The sequence below is a fragment of the Arachis hypogaea genome, chromosome 11, assembly GCF_003086295.3.
Source record: "Arachis hypogaea cultivar Tifrunner chromosome 11, arahy.Tifrunner.gnm2.J5K5, whole genome shotgun sequence".
NCBI classification, from domain to species: domain Eukaryota; kingdom Viridiplantae; phylum Streptophyta; class Magnoliopsida; order Fabales; family Fabaceae; genus Arachis; species Arachis hypogaea.
Genome location: NC_092046.1, coordinates 105,568,959 through 105,584,917, shown reverse-complemented (window position 1 = coordinate 105,584,917; position 15,959 = coordinate 105,568,959). Strand labels below are relative to the sequence as shown.

The window sequence follows — 15,959 nt, the reverse complement described above, 5'->3', positions numbered from 1 at the left end:
CAAGAACTCCCTTCTTCATAGGCGTCCCATTGCTTACAGGATTCCTTTCAGAAGTGTACATGAACTGGTTATTAGCAACCATGTCAATGAGTTCTTGAGCTTCTGCAGGCGTTTTCTTTAGGTGAATGGATCCACCTGCAGAAGTGTCTAGTGACATCTTTGATAGCTCAGATAAACCATCATAGAATATATCCAGGATGGTCCATTCTGAAAGCATATCAGAAGGACACTTTTTGGTCAACTGTTTGTATCTTTCCCAAGCTTCATAGAGAGATTCGCCTTCTTTCTGTCTGAAGGTTTGAACATCAGCTCTAAGCTTGCTCAGCTTTTGAGGAGGAAAGTACTTGGCTAAGAAAGACGTGACCAGCTTATCCCAAGAGTTCAGGCTGTCTTTAGGTTGAGAATCCAACCATAATCTAGCTCTGTCTCTTATAGCAAAAGGGAAAAGCATGAGTCTGTAGACTTCAGGATCTACTCCATTAGTCTTAACAGTATCACATATCTGCAAGAATTCAGTTAAGAACTGAAAAGGATCTTCAGATGGAAGTCCATGAAACTTGCAGTTCTGCTGCATTAGAGAAACTAATTGAGGTTTCAGCTCAAAGTTGTTTGCTCCAATGGCAGGAATGGAGATTCTTCTTCCATGTAAATTGGAATTAGGTGCAGTAAAGTCACCAAGCATCTTCCTTATATTATTATTATTTTCGGCTGCCATCTCCTCTTCCTGTTCAAAAATTTCTGAAAGGTTTTCTCTGGATTGTTGTATTTTAGCTTCTCTTTAATTTTCTCTTCAGAGTCCTTTCAGGTTCTGGATCTGCTTCCACAAGAATGTTCTTATCCTTGCTCCTGCTCATAATACAAGGAAGAATGGACAGAAAAATGATAATAATAATAATAGAGATCCTTTATACCACAGTATAGGGATCCCTTTGTGAGGGGAAGAAAAGAGGGGGAGACAAAGAATGTGATGTAAAGGAATAAGCACAACTGTACGAATGGAAGAGATGTGATATGAGATGTTAGGATATGAATGAATAAATAGAATAGGATGAGAGAGAAGGAGGGAATTTTCGAAAATTATTTTTGAAAAGGAGTTAGTGATTTTTGAAAATTGGTTTTTGAAAAATTGTTAGTAATTTTCGAAAATTAAGTTTAAAAATTAAAATAATTAATAAATTAAAAAGAAATTTTGAAAAAGGGGAGAGATATTTTCGAAAAATGAGAGAGAGAGAGTTAGTTAGGTAGTTTTGAAAAAGTTAAGAAACAAACAAAAAGTTAGTTAGTTAGTTGAAACAAATTTTGAAAAGATAAGAAGTTAGGAGGTTAGAGAAGATATTTTGAAAAGATATTTTTGAAAAAGATAAGATAAGAAGATATTTTTGAAAAGATATGATTGAAGTTAGTTTTGAAAAAGATTTGATTTTTAAAATCTCAATTAATGACTTGATTCATAAGAAATCACAAGATATGATTCTAGAACTTAAAGTTTGAATCTTTCTTAACAAGCAAGTAACAAACTTCAAATTTTTGAATCAAAACATTAATTGTTTATGTTATTTTCGAAAATTTTATATAAAAATAAGAAAAAGATTTTTGAAAAATATTTTTGAAATTTTCGAAAATAACTAAGAATTTTGAAAAAGATTTGATTTTTGAAAAAGATAAGATTTTCAAATTGAAAATTTGATTTGACTTATGAGAAACAATTTGATTTTAAAAATTTTTGAAAAAGTGAATCCAAATTTTCGAATTTGATGAGAGAAAAAGGGAAAGATATTTTTTTTTATTTTTGAATTTTTATGATGCAAGAGAAAAACACTAAAAAGATGCAATGCATGAAATTTTTAGATCAAAACATGTGATGCATGCAAGAATGCTATGAATGTCAAGATGAACACCAAGAACACTTTGAATGTCATGATGAACATCAAGAACATATTTTTGGAAAATTTTTAATGCAAAGAAAACATGCAAGACACCAAACTTAGAATTCTTTAATGCTTACGCACTAAGAATTCAAGAATGCATATGATAAACAAAAAATCATCAAGATCAAACAAGAAGACTTACCAAGAACAACTTGAAGATCATGAAGAACACCATGAATGCATGAAATTTTCGAAAAAATGCTAGATGCAAATGCAAGTGACACCAAACTTATAACATGACACAAGACTCAAACAAGAAACATAAAATATTTTTGATTTTTATGATTTTCTAAATTTTTTTTTGGATTTTTATTTTATATTTTTCGAAAATTATATGAAAAAGAAAAAATCAGGATTCCAAAATTTTTAATATGAATTCCAGGAATCATTCCATGTTAGTCTAAAGCTTCAGTCCAGGAATTAGACATGGCTCACTAGCCAGCCAAGCTTTCAAAGAAAGCTCCAGTCCAAAACACTAGACATGGCCAATGGCCAGCCAAGCTTTAGTCTTTAACACGAGAGTATATTGATCTTGATAACAAAGTGCAAGCCTCAGTCCAAATAAATTTAGACATGGCTTTACAGCCAGCCAGGCTTCACATGCTTCATGAAACACTAGAATTCATTCTTAAAAATTTTGAATAAAATTTTTTTGAAAACATTTTTTTTTCGAAAACAGATGAGAAAATTTTGAAAATATTTTTGAAAAATTTTTGAAAAGAAAATAAAAAGAAAAGTACCTAATCTGAGCAACAAGATGAACCGTTAGTTGTCCAAACTCAAACAATCCCCGGCAACGGCGCCAAAAACTTGGTGCTGTTGCCGGATCAAAAGGGAATCTGGCACTGATGTTACCGGACCAAAAGCTTGCCGAAGACTCAAACAATTCCCGGCAATGGCGCCAAAAACTTGGTGCACGAAATTGTGATCTCCAGGCTCGAACAAATCCTGGTAATGGCTCCAAAGCTTGGTGCTCTGATCTTATTTCATAATTGTCACAACTTCGATACAACTAACCAGCAAGTGCACTGGGTCGTCCAAGTAATACCTTACGTGAGTAAGGGTCGAATCCCACGGAGATTGTTGGTATGAAGCAAGCTATGGTCACCTTGCAAATCCCAGTCAGGCGGATTTAAACATGATATTTTATTAGATTAAAATAAACGATAAAAGGGATAGAGATACTTATGTAGATTCATTGGCAGGGATTTCAGATAAGCGAATGGAGATGCTTTTCGTTCCTCTGAACCTCTGCTTTCCTGCTATCTTCATCCAATCAGTCTTACTCCTTTCCATGGCTGGCTGTATGCAAGGGCATCACCGTTGTCAGTGGCTACATCCCCTCCTCTCAGTGAATAATATGCTCACGCACCCTGTCACGGCACGGCTATTCATCTGTCGGTTCCCGATCATGCTGGAATAGGATTCACCCTCCTTTTGCGTCTGTCACTAACGCCCAGCACTCGCGAGTTTGAAGCTCGTCACAGTCATTCAATCATAGAATCCTACTCAGAATACCACAGACAAGGTTTAGACCTTCCGGATTCTCTTGAATGCCGCCATCATTCTAGCTTACGCCACGAAGATTCCGGTTAGGAGATCTAAGAGATACTCATTCTAGCTTATTTCATGTAGAACGGAAGTGTTTGTCAGGCACGTGTTCATAGGGGAGATGGTGATGAGCGTCACACATAATCATCACCTTCATCATGTTCTTGAGTGCGAATGGATATCTTAGAAGCGAAATAAGATGAATTGAATAGAAAACAGTAGTACTTTGCATTAATCTTTGAGGAACAGCAGAGCTCCACACCTTAATCTATGGAGTGTAGAAACTCTACCGTTTGAAAATACATAAGTGAAGGTCCAGGCATGGCCGAGATGGCCAGCCCCCTAAAACGTGATCAAAGGATCATAAGGTAATCCAAAGATTGTCAAAGAGACACCTAATACAATAGTAAGAGGTCCTATTTATAATAAACTAGTCACTAGGGTTTACATGAGTAAGTAATTGATGAATAAATCCACTTCCGGGGCCCACTTGGTGTGTGTTTGGGCTGAGCCTGAGTGTTGCACGTGCAGAGGCCATTTGTGGAGTTGAACGCCAGTTTCTGTGCCAGTTTGGGCGTTCAACTCTGGTTTTGGATCCTTTTCTGGCGCTGGACGCCAGATTTGGGCAGAAGGCTGGCATTGAACGCCAGTTTACGTCGTCAATTCTTGGCCAAAGTATGGACTATTATATATTGCTGGAAAGCCCTGTATGTCTACTTTCCAACGCAATTGGAAGCGCGCCATTTTGAGTTCTGTAGCTCCAGAAAATCCACTTTGAGTGCAGGGAGGTCAGAATCCAACAGCATCAGCAGTCCTTTTTCAACCTCTGAATCTGATTTCTGCTCAAGTCCCTCAATTTCAGCCAGAAAATACCTGAAATCACAGAAAAATACACAAACTCATAGTAAAGTCCAGAAATGTGAATTTAACATAAAAACTAATGAAAACATCCCTAAAAGTAACTAGATCCTACTAAAAACATACTAAAAACAATGCCAAAAGGCGTATAAATTATCCGCTCATCAGTGGCAAAGTCCAAGTTTTAGGGTAGATGCTGCCAAAATTTCTACAAAATCTGAGACTTTGTTTGAAACGTTATTTCAAAAATAATGAATTATGCTTTAAATTGAATTATTGTTAAATGAATTATGTTTGAACTTACTTTATTAAGAAAATTATTTTATTTTGAATGTAATTTATTCATGAAAAGAATTATGTTTTAAAGTCGATTTAAATATAAAAATCTTATGTTTTGGAATTTGATTTAAGTAAACAGATTTGGAGGAGTTTTAGTGGGTTTAAAAGAAACTTGAATTTTGATTAACTAATTTCACTTGATGCCGTTTTTGGAAAAGTTTGAAGTATTCTCTAAAACTTTAATTTAGTAAAACTGAAATAATTTCTGAGCCTTTGAAAATAGATTTAAGAATGAAATTGAAATTAATTTTCGGTTTAAATGATTTGGTGTTGGTTTAAGTAAGTGGGCTTTGAAATTGGTTCGGAATATTTGGCTACACGACTTAGTTTTGTTTTAAATTCTATTTTATTTATACAAATCAAGAAGCTAAAATTTTAGAAGTTTTCAATGAATTTAAGAAAATGAGTTAGGTTATTCTCCCTTAAAGTCTTGAGACTCTGCTGAGGAATTTTATGACCAAATCCTGATTTAAAAGGAATGATTTATGTAAAAACCGCAACTGATTAACCGCCTAATTAATTAAATTAAATTGTCTAAAATAGGATCCAAAATTTTAGAATGTTAATAAAAAAATTTAAATAGGATATTTGGACTCAGTAGATTTTTCTGAGTTGGAAAATGTAATTTTCTGCAGAAAATTACGTAAAAATGCGAACCGGTAAATTAACCGGCACCGGCTTAAATCTATTCAGTACTATGCAAGAATGATAAAAATAGTAGAAAAGCTTAAGAAAATTATTAGAATTGAAAACTGGGCACTAATTTTAAAGGTTTGGCCCGAAATTGAGCCAAAAAGACCAAAAATGCTAACGGGTTCGACTGGGCCCAAGTTGGGACCAAACGCAACATATAAAAGGTCACTTAAGTGACAAATTCACTCACTTTCAGCATAAGAAGGCTGAAGGAACATGAATGAGAAGAAGAGAGGAAAGGGTTTCACAAACACTATTCACCTCATCACTCATTTGGCCATAGCTTGAGTTACAGAGTTCCGATTTGCGTGCCATTTGCAGCTACACGAAGCTCTTGCTAAGCCCGTCATTTCTAGCTAGGTATTGTGGTAAACTTCTCTAAAATCTCTGCCTAGTTTTCTACCCTTGTGAAATTTGAATTTTAGGTTTTGTTTTAGAGTGAAATTTTGTGTTTTGGTTGTTTAGGTACTAACCATTAGCGAGGGATTGTTGGGTTTTATCCCAAATTTCAGTGGATAAGGTAAGGTTTCTCAAGAACCCTTGTAAATTGATATATTATGAGTATTAGGTTTTGATTTTTATGAAATATATGTTGTTAGGTTGAACATTGGTGCCTGTTAGAGTTACCTTGGATATTTGGAAGCATTTAGATTAGGATTGGTGACTTGATTTTGGTTGGAAGCTTGGTTTGGACTCAAATTTGGGTTTTTGGGCATATTGAAAATAGGCCAAAGTATGGTTTCGGTTTTCTCTATCTAATATCTAATATTTTTAGACACTTAGGCTAGGATTGAATTAATTGTTGGAAATTGTTGAATTGATAATGTATGATGGTGTTGTTGATTTTGATGAATTATGATGTTGAACTTTGATGTTGTGGTTGATTATTGGAATTGAAGTTGAAAATGATGATTTTGAGTGTTAATAATGAATTGTGAAGTTTATTGATGTTGATAAATGTTAAGGGTAGGGAAATGATGCTTTGAGTGTAAAAATTGAGAATTGGAGGAATGTAAATCAGAATTTTTGGATGAAATTGGTGAAATTGCATGTTAGTAGGTTGTGGAATGAATTGGAAGATGTTTGAATATCATTTAGGTCCAATGAAACTGATTTGGTTGTAGGATATTTGGTATTGCTTGTGAATTTTGGAAGTTTGAGAACCTAATTACTTTTGGTAAAAATCAGTTTTTAGTGAACTTTGACGGATTATAACTTGAGCCTCAATTTTCAAATTTGATAGAAATTTATCTTAAATTAAAGTTCATTTAAAGATCTTTAAATTGGTATAAAGTTTGATGAAAATTAATTTTTGTAGAGGAAGTTATGAACGTTTAACGTTTGGTGATGGCATGCGTAGGCGAGCACCTCATATGCGAGCGTGCCATTCTATTTGGCACCTATGCATACGCAAACTTTCGTATGCGTACACGAGATTGGCAAAATTTTAAGTATCCGTACGCATTCCTAGGGCATGCGTACATATAGACCCTGTTTAGCTGAAATATGATTTTTCTTCATTTTTAAGGGTTCTCTAACTTTCCAAACTCCCTCCAAATGCTGTTTAAGAGTACTATATACTAATTAGGTTCTAATATTACTAAAGATTAGTTAGTGACTTATTTTAGCAAAATTCTACATGAATTTAAAAGACGGAGACTTAGGTTTCTGGAGAACTGAGGATGGATTAGTTGAGTGAAGTGGTAGAGTACTGTAAAGATGATAGGTATGATGAAATTGTAGAGTTGTGGATTTGATGATGCTTGAGATGGGTCTAGGACTCGGAGTGGACTGAGTATTGAAAATGATTTCTGAAAACTATTGAAATATTGTTTTATACTGCTATTGTTGAGATGCTATGCACCTGGCAGGGACGATAGGTTAATCCCGCCTATCGAGGTTGCAGCAATGGCGTAAGTGCGATGGTTCGTCCCGCTTACGTTGAGATGTGAGGTATGCGGCTGAGTATCCTGCTCGCATCCTTTCAGAATCATAAGAGTGTGCGCGGGCACTATATCCCTAGACTGTGTACCGGGAACGATATCCCTGGGGTACCCATTTTATTCGTGACTGAAAGGCAATATTCTGGGGGGATGTGTCGGGTTGGCAGTTGAACTGACGATGTGATATCACAGCCAATAGGGCAGTCATTCATCATGTGTATTTTCTACGTGGTTGTATTCTTTGTTTACTTGCATACCGTGCCTAATTGTATAACATTCTTAATTGCTTTTTGATTTACTTGCTATACCTAATAATTACTTGTGCTTTACTTGTATGAATTACTTGTGTTTTCTACTGGGATTGAGGAGGGTCGAAAGGCGGTGGCGATGGGATCGCATGGAGGTTAGGCTGGTGAAGGTTGTGGGACAGTGGTGAACTGATAGTTTGGAAATTCCCTAAGTTAGTTGACCTGTTTAAGGATTTATTTATCTGTTTTATAAACTTGAATATTTATGATTGATATGAAGTTCTAGGATTGCCTCTGGCATTCTGGAATCTTGTATCTTGCATTACTGGGCACTGTTGCCATATTGAGAACCTCATTGCCTCTGGCATTCTGGAATCTTGTATCTTGCATTACTGGGCACTGTTGCCATATTGAGAACCTCCGGTTCTCATACCATATTCTGTTGTTGTTTTTTAGTTGCAAGTCGTAACCCACCTCGGTGAGTTAGGTGATGGTGAAAGAGTGATGAATCCATATTTGATGAGGATTTTTGGTTGAAATTGAATGGATTTTGATGCCAGGGCATCTTAGGCTAGTTTCACTATCCTTTTTCTTTGTTTTTAATAGGTTTTATACACTTTCTTGAGTTATAAGTAAGCCATTTGGGTAGAAATTCATGCATACCTAAATTCATCCAATTATGATTAATTTGATGCAATTTCATGAGAATTATGCTATAATTATTTGTGTGCTAAGAATGATTAGAATTCTCATGACTTTAGAAAGGCTTTGATGCATGTATTGGTTGATGATAGGTAAAGGAAAGCATGGAGGAAGGTTGAAGAAAGAGCCTGGAAAAGATGGAGAGAAAGCCACATTGGTGGCCAAGTTGGACCACTAATGTCGGCTCAAATATTGGAAGAAAGGCAGAGCAATTCTCTGCATGGTGGCTGATACTCACGTTGGAGGGAGCATTGGACATCCAACGTTAGCCCCAACGTGGTGATGAAAAATACAATTCCGGAGCTAAATGAAGTTTGAGCGACGCGTACGCGTCTATGACACATACGTGTAAAAAAGCAAAATTTTGATATCACGCGCCAGCGTGCGTCACGCGAACGCGTGGAATGGCAAAAATTGACCATCCATGCGTACGCGTGGGTCACACGTACGCATCAAAATTGAACGTTGGAGGTCCAACGTTACCTCACGGTGCCTCCAACGTCCGCGATGCCAAGCCCAGAAATTGGAGTGGAGAATTTTGAATCGACGTGTACGCGTCAGTGACGCGTACGTGTGGATGGAAAAAAAGGCAATGCACGCGTAAGCATGGTGTACGCGTACGCGTGAAGAAGAAAAATCTCAGCCATCACGCGTGAGCATGGTGCACGCGTACACGTGAGGAGGCAAAATCGCAGATTTCACGCTGAAGCGTGAAGCACGCGTACGCGTGGGTTAGCTGAACGTTGGCTCTCCAACGTTGAGTCAAACGCTAATGACAGCAAGCTTTCTGGTTTTTCTGGTTTTGTTCTAAATGGCGTTTGAGTCAATGTTGGCCCTCAAACGTTGACTCAAACGTGAAACATCAGGATTCAAAATTCACACAGATCTCTTCTCAACACCAACAGGAATCAATTGGAGCCATTTTCAACCCAATTCCATCAAGGCCAAAAGCCCAATTCAGGGCTTGAAGATCAATGGAAGAAAGTGTATAAATAGCTTAGAATTTAAGTTAGGAGGATGGGACTTTTTTTTTTTACTTTTGAACTTTTTACTTTTTCTGGGCACTTTTACATATTTTTTATTTTTCATTCTCTGTTTGTTAATTTCCAGAATGTATCTTTCAATTCCAATTTCCATTTTGAGAGCTATGAACAACTAAATCCCATTCATTGGGTTAGGGAGCTCTGTGTAATTCAATGGATCAATAGTAGTTTTTATTCATCTTCTTCTTTCTTTTCTCTTGATTTTACTAGAAAGCTTTTGGTCTTCATCCAATTGGATAGTTATCTTGGGAAAGAAGCTATTCATAATTGGATCTCCTCGAAACCTTGGAAGAGGAACGAGGAGATCATGCTAGAATTGCTTTCTCACATTGGATTAGATTGGGGTTTGGATGGATATCGTGACATCTAATTGTACCAACACTTTGATATATGAATTTGTGTGGTATAATCAGTGACCAAACTTCATCTCTTCCCATGAGCACTTAAATAAAGGAATTGGGCAATTGTTCATGCTTAGAGAGATTAGATTACCAAGGAATTGGGATATAATCACTTAAGATTGCTAAGGAGATTAATGAATGCATTGATTGCGGAAGAGATAAAAATGAATTTGATCCGTAGAATTATACATCTCCTGAACCCAATGAATCCCCATCTCTGATCTACCCATTCTATTTACTTTCTGCTCTTTAATTTCATGCTAATTCCCCCTTCCCATTTAATTTCTTGCAATTTAAGCTTCTGCACTTTAATTCCCTGCAATTTAATTTTCTGTTTCTTTAATTTCTTGCAAATTTAAGTTTCCCGCCAATTTTACTTTCTGCAATTCTCAATCCGATTTTGATTTCGCTCAACTAGAATAATTCACCAATTATAATTGATCGATCTACTAATCCCTGTGGAATTTGACCTCACTCTTTTGTGAGTTTTTACTTGACGACAATCCGGTGCACTTGCCGGTAGGAAATTGTTGAGAGACAGTTTTCGCGTATCAAGTTTATGGCGCCGTTGCCGGGGATTGGTTTTGTATGGACAATTACTAAATTGGAGGATAACTAGATTGAGCACTTTTCTTTTCTTTTGATTTCTTGAATACCAATTTCTTCTATTACATTTAGTTTCTGCAAATTTTAGTTGTTTTTTCGTTAATTTTACCTTACTTCTTTATTTTCTAGCAAGCTAACCCACTAACCATTTGATAAATTACTCTAACCAAGCTAACTATACTCTGTTTTAGTAGACTCTACACTTTCTGTTTCTTGTACTTGTTCATTGTATGATAGGTAGGAGAAAGGAAACTTCAACTTCTTTTGATAGTGAACCGAAAAGAACCTTCCTGAGATTAAGGAGGGAAGCAAGAGGAAAAAGGGTTGTTGGTGCAGAAGAATAGGAGGAATACTTTGATATAACCCTGGAGGATGATATGGAAAACCATCATGAAGGAGAGGTGAACAATCATGCTAGAAGAGGTGGAGCCAACCCTGCTGGGCAAGAGAGAAGAGTTCTGGGATCATACATCAAGCCAAATCCGGGAAGTTGTGGTAGTAGCATTCAGAGGCCAACTATCCATGCTAACAATTTCGAATTAAAGCCTCAGCTCATAACTCTTGTCTAGAATAACTGTTCTTTTGGGAGTAGTGCACAAGAAGATCCTAATGAGCATCTCACTAAATTCCAAAGGATATGTGATACAGTTAAATCTAATGGTATTCGTCCTGACACCTATAGATTGCTACTGTTTCCATTTTCTTTAAGGGACAAAGCATCAAAATGGATGGAATCATTCTCCAAAGAAAGCTTGACAACTGAGGACATGTCATCATGTCATATTTTTCTATGGTTTTTCATACAAGAAATTAATGATTAGTGCTTAAATATTGAATGCTTTTGTGCTTAAAAGGTATACTTCTTTGATCTTTTAATTTTTTAAACTTTGTAGGAAATAAGTGGAAAAAGAAGCAAAGAGCACAAAATAAGCTAAAAAGGAGAAAAGAGGAATTCTTGGGCACACTTTGAAGCCTTAGGCCACGCTTTTAAAAGCGTGGCCCATGATTTAAACCAAGGAATTTAATCATATTCTTAGCGCGAAAACGTCACGACGCGCACACGTACACGACGTACACGCGTCGAGCAAGGAATTTTGAAGACCCACGTGTACGCGTGCATGACGCGTACGCGTGGATGTAATTAGCATATATTTGCAAAGAGAACGCTACGTTGCATAAGTGAACATTTTCAGGTAAGTGAAAATTTGGAGGCAAAGTTTTGCAAATGACGCGCATGTGTGCTTGACGCGCACGCGTCAATGGTGCACCCAGGACAGAGCTCGCGCACGTGTGGCTGGCGCTGAAGCATGGAAATGAGATTTCTCTACCCACGCGCACGCGTACATGACGCGCACGCGTGGAGTAGCATTCACTAAGCTAACGTAGCGCTCATTAAGAGAACGCTGCAAAGGACGCGTATGCGTGTGTGACGTGTACGCGTCGATGGGCAAAATTGCAAAAGCACGCGCAAGCGTGCAGGACGCGTACGCGTGGGTGCCCGAATGCTCCGTTCTCTAAATGAACGGTACGCTCTCTTGGAAGCTGCAACTCTACTCAATTTGTCTGATTCCAAGCCCAATTGAAAATTCAAAGCAAGAGAGCCCAGTATCATAACTCAAATGCACAAGAGATAATTAGAATAGGAATTTCATTTGATTTGTAATTTGTTTGCAATTTCATTTTCATTTTGTAAAGCCTATATAAAGGCATCGGTTTCATTTCAAACAAACACGCACAGTAGGATTAGGAGTAGAATAGAGGCTCAGGCTGGGGGATTAGAGACTCCAGATCTCTCTTGGAGGATTAGAGACTCCAAATAGCTTAGCATAGTTTGATACACTTTTATCTTTCTGCATTTGTTACATTTCAGTATTGAATTCAATTTAAATCTTCCTGCAATTCTGTTCCTCTGCAATTTACATATGAGTTCTACAATTTACATTTTAGTTTGCTTCGAGCTTTATTTACATTTCATGCAATTAAAATCTTCTGCAATTGTTCTGAATTTTACTGCTCCATTTAATTTCCCTGCACCCAATTCCCTTTACACTTGATGCAATTTACGTTTTTTGTCACTTAAGCTTCTGCTGATTTACATTCTGCAATTTACATTCACTACAATTTACTTTCTATTGCTCTAATTTTCACTCAATTCACCACTGTTAGCTTAACTAGACTAATCACCTCTCTAAAGTTGCTTGATCCATCAATCCCTGTGGGATCGACCTCACTCTTGTGACTTATTACTACTTGATGCGACCCGGTACACTTGCCGGTGAGTTTGTGTGGAAATCTAATTTTCACTCATCAAGTTTTTGGCGCCGTTGCCGGGGATTGATATATATCGACAATGATTAAGTGGGTGAGAATTCTAGATTAAGCATTTTCTTTGTTTTTGTTCTTTTTAATTTTCTGTTTTAAATTGATACCAAGGTGTTTGAGTTTTTGCCTCACTAAGAAATTCTTCTCTGAGACATGAATTTTAATTTTCATTGGTGGTGTGTTTTATAAAATTCAAATGGAGTTTAACTCATCTTTTGATCAAACAAATTTTATGGAATACTACTCACCACCACATAATGATTCACATCAGTATCCTAATAGTGGCTGGGAGTATCACCAAGAATTAACAGATTTTGAGCAACCCAATCAATGGGGATATGCTTCAAAAAATGATCAAGACAATTTCATGAGATATTACCCACCACCACAAGATGATTTAGGTCATTATCCTCATGGTGACTGGGAATATCAACAAGGAATGAGGGAGTATGAACAATCAAGTGAAATGAACTATTTTCCAGAGCCACAAAGTGACTCATATTGTGATGACACTGACATAAATTATGTCTGGGAAGGGAATTGCAATGATTCACATTTTAATCATTCAAAGACATTTTCACTTGACTATGCTGTCAATACATACATGGAAGATTGTTCCTCCATGCCACAAAATAATCCACATTGTAATGAATTCTACAATGATTCATATTGTGGATGGGAGGATCAAAACCAAAAAGCGTTTGACAGTTCATACTCCACTTACCAAGAGCCATCCTCACTTGAGCAACCCTTCAATTCATTCATGAAAAGTTGTCAAACCTCACCTCCCAGTTTCTCATTTGAAAACTCTTCATCACTTGATTATGCCTCAGCACAAGATTCTTTCCATACCACTCAAAACAACTTCACCACAATACCCACATGTCCAGAAACTCATTCTTAGCCTTCATCTCTTGAGCTAGCATTTTAACAATATCTACAAACATCCATAGACTCTTGGAAAGAACAAGAAACCCTCTGCAATAAAATGGATGGATATTTAGAGCAGGCAAGGAAAAACAAAGAAGTACTAAACAAGGAAGATGAAGACCAATTGGTAGATGTGAAGAAGGAAGTGGAAGAAGAGGCCCCTGCATCAAGTGAAATTTCAATGAAACAAGAGGAAGTGGAAGAACAAGAAAGTGAGGAAGACAATCAAGGAAGTCCATACCCAAGTGAGGTAGAAAGTTGAATAGAAGAAGGTCTCATTGAACCACCAATTCAAAAGACTTTTGATGAAGATAAAGCTCCAACAATCACACAACCACCAAGTCTTGATATCCAAGAAGTGAAGGCAACTAACAAGAGCACCGAGAAGAGGATTGTGACCAAGATACCAATGACAACATTCAAGAAAAGGTCAACTGTAAACAATCCTACCCCTGATCCAGCAAGCAAGCTAAAACAAGCAACTTACAAAAGGAAGCTTGCTGAGGAGAGACCAAAACAGGGGACAATAGATGAATCTTCTCCCCCCTTGAGGTCATTCCTCTTAACAAACTGGAAGAAGAGGAATAAAGTGAAGAACAACATGTCAAGCTAATGACACTAAAAGAGTGCTTGTTGGGAGGCAACCCAACCATAGGTAACATTTCATTTCTTTGCTTTGTTTACTTTCTCTGTCTGCTTTGTTTAATTTCAATAAATTGGCATATGATTACATTCTAAGTTTGGTGTTGCCCTGCAACAGTTTGTTTTCAATCCTTTTGGATAATTGCATCAAATCAAAAAATGAAAATGTCACATTAAGATTCTAAGTTTGGTGTGCCACTTATTTTCTATGCAATTTATTCAGCAACACCACTTGTCTGCATAATCATAATGCCTTTGCAGTGTTATCTTCCTTTTAGTTAGACAATTTTAGTTTTCTCTTTATTTTAGTCATTTTCCTATTTTTAATGCTTTCTCTTATTAACTGTTTTTGTTAATACCTCACCAAGAATTCCCTATTCATGACAGATTCTTCGCTTGGTGATTGTATTTGACATATAACAGTTCCCTTTGTTTAGTTTTAGTTCAAATAAATTGATATATGGTTGCATTCTAAGTTTGGTGTTGCTGTGCAACAAAATTTGTTTCCAATCCATACTGGATACTTGCATCAATTCCAAGTGAAAGTGTCACACTAATTTTGGTGTGCCACTTATTTTTTATGTAATGTATCATGCACACCCTCTTAATTTTGCAATCACAATGTCTCTGTTTCCTGTGCCTTGATTGTTATCTTAAATTTTGCTTGCTTAAAACACATGTACTACTAATATTTTTATTGTGTAAGACATTCATGGTCCATTTTAGACCTCATCACCATTGTTCTAATTGTTGCTTGAGGATGAGCAAACACTCTAAGTTGGTATGGGAAGGGGAAGAATGGGAGGAAAAGGACAACAACAGTGAAGATGAACTACAAGGTGGTAACGCTCCTTTCTCCTCCTAACTACTTCCAACACTATAAATTGCATGATTTTCTTTATCTTCTCTGTATGCATGTGTGGTATGAATAAGCATAGCCTGAATTTTGATTTGTAACATCTTGTTGTGACATTATGACTACCAACTTGAATTCTGTGAGTTCAAAAGCAATAAAATATCATGATCATAAACAAACAAGGAATTAAAGAAGAATTTAGCATGAGCTTACAAGTATTGGAAGGCTAGTATGATTAACTGTTCCTCAATTGCATTAGATTTTATTTAATTGAAATTTTCATCTAGGAAATTTTATGAAATTTTTGAAATCATGAAAACCTTGAAGAAGCAAATGCAGTTAAGGTAAGAAAAGCAAAAGGGAAAGAATGAGAAAGCTGAAGGCTCTGAGTACCAATAACAATTCAATTGTTAAGTACTTGTGGTGTTTATGTATCAGGAAAAAAGCTTGAAAACAAAACACTTAGAGTCAAGGCTAGGCTCAAGTGCAAAAGCACTCCCTCAAAGCTCAAGGCTCTGAGCATCAATAATTAGAGTGTAAAGAAAAGAAACAAATGAGCTTAAAGAAATCCTCTAATTAAATGCTTGTGGTGCTTATGTATAAAGTGGTAATACTTGAAAACAAAGCATTTAGAGTCGTAGTTTTGTTATCAACTCATGGGGCAAAGCACCCAAAAAGAGAAGCTAATAAGAGAATGTGAAGCTTGTTTCAAGGAAGAAATATAAGGAAAAGATTTCATAAAATGAGCTAGATAAAAGCATCAATCATTTACATTTCTTTTGTGATTGTAGAATGCATAGAAAACTAGCCTACCATGAACATTAACTTACTATTCTTCTCACCTTGGCTTGTCAAAACTTACTGCATGATTCTTTTCTTGCTTGGGGATAAGCAAGG

The 15,959-nt window shown here is 36.5% G+C and overlaps 1 non-coding gene across 1 annotated transcript; it reads left to right on the top strand.

The window, feature by feature from the left end:
* Positions 1 to 211: 211 nt before the first annotated feature.
* On the top strand, positions 212 to 319 carry LOC112725327 (small nucleolar RNA R71). The gene has a single exon (XR_003164442.1). It is a non-coding gene; the product is annotated as a small nucleolar RNA R71 (small nucleolar RNA).
* The last annotated feature ends 15,640 nt before the right edge of the window (positions 320 to 15,959 follow it).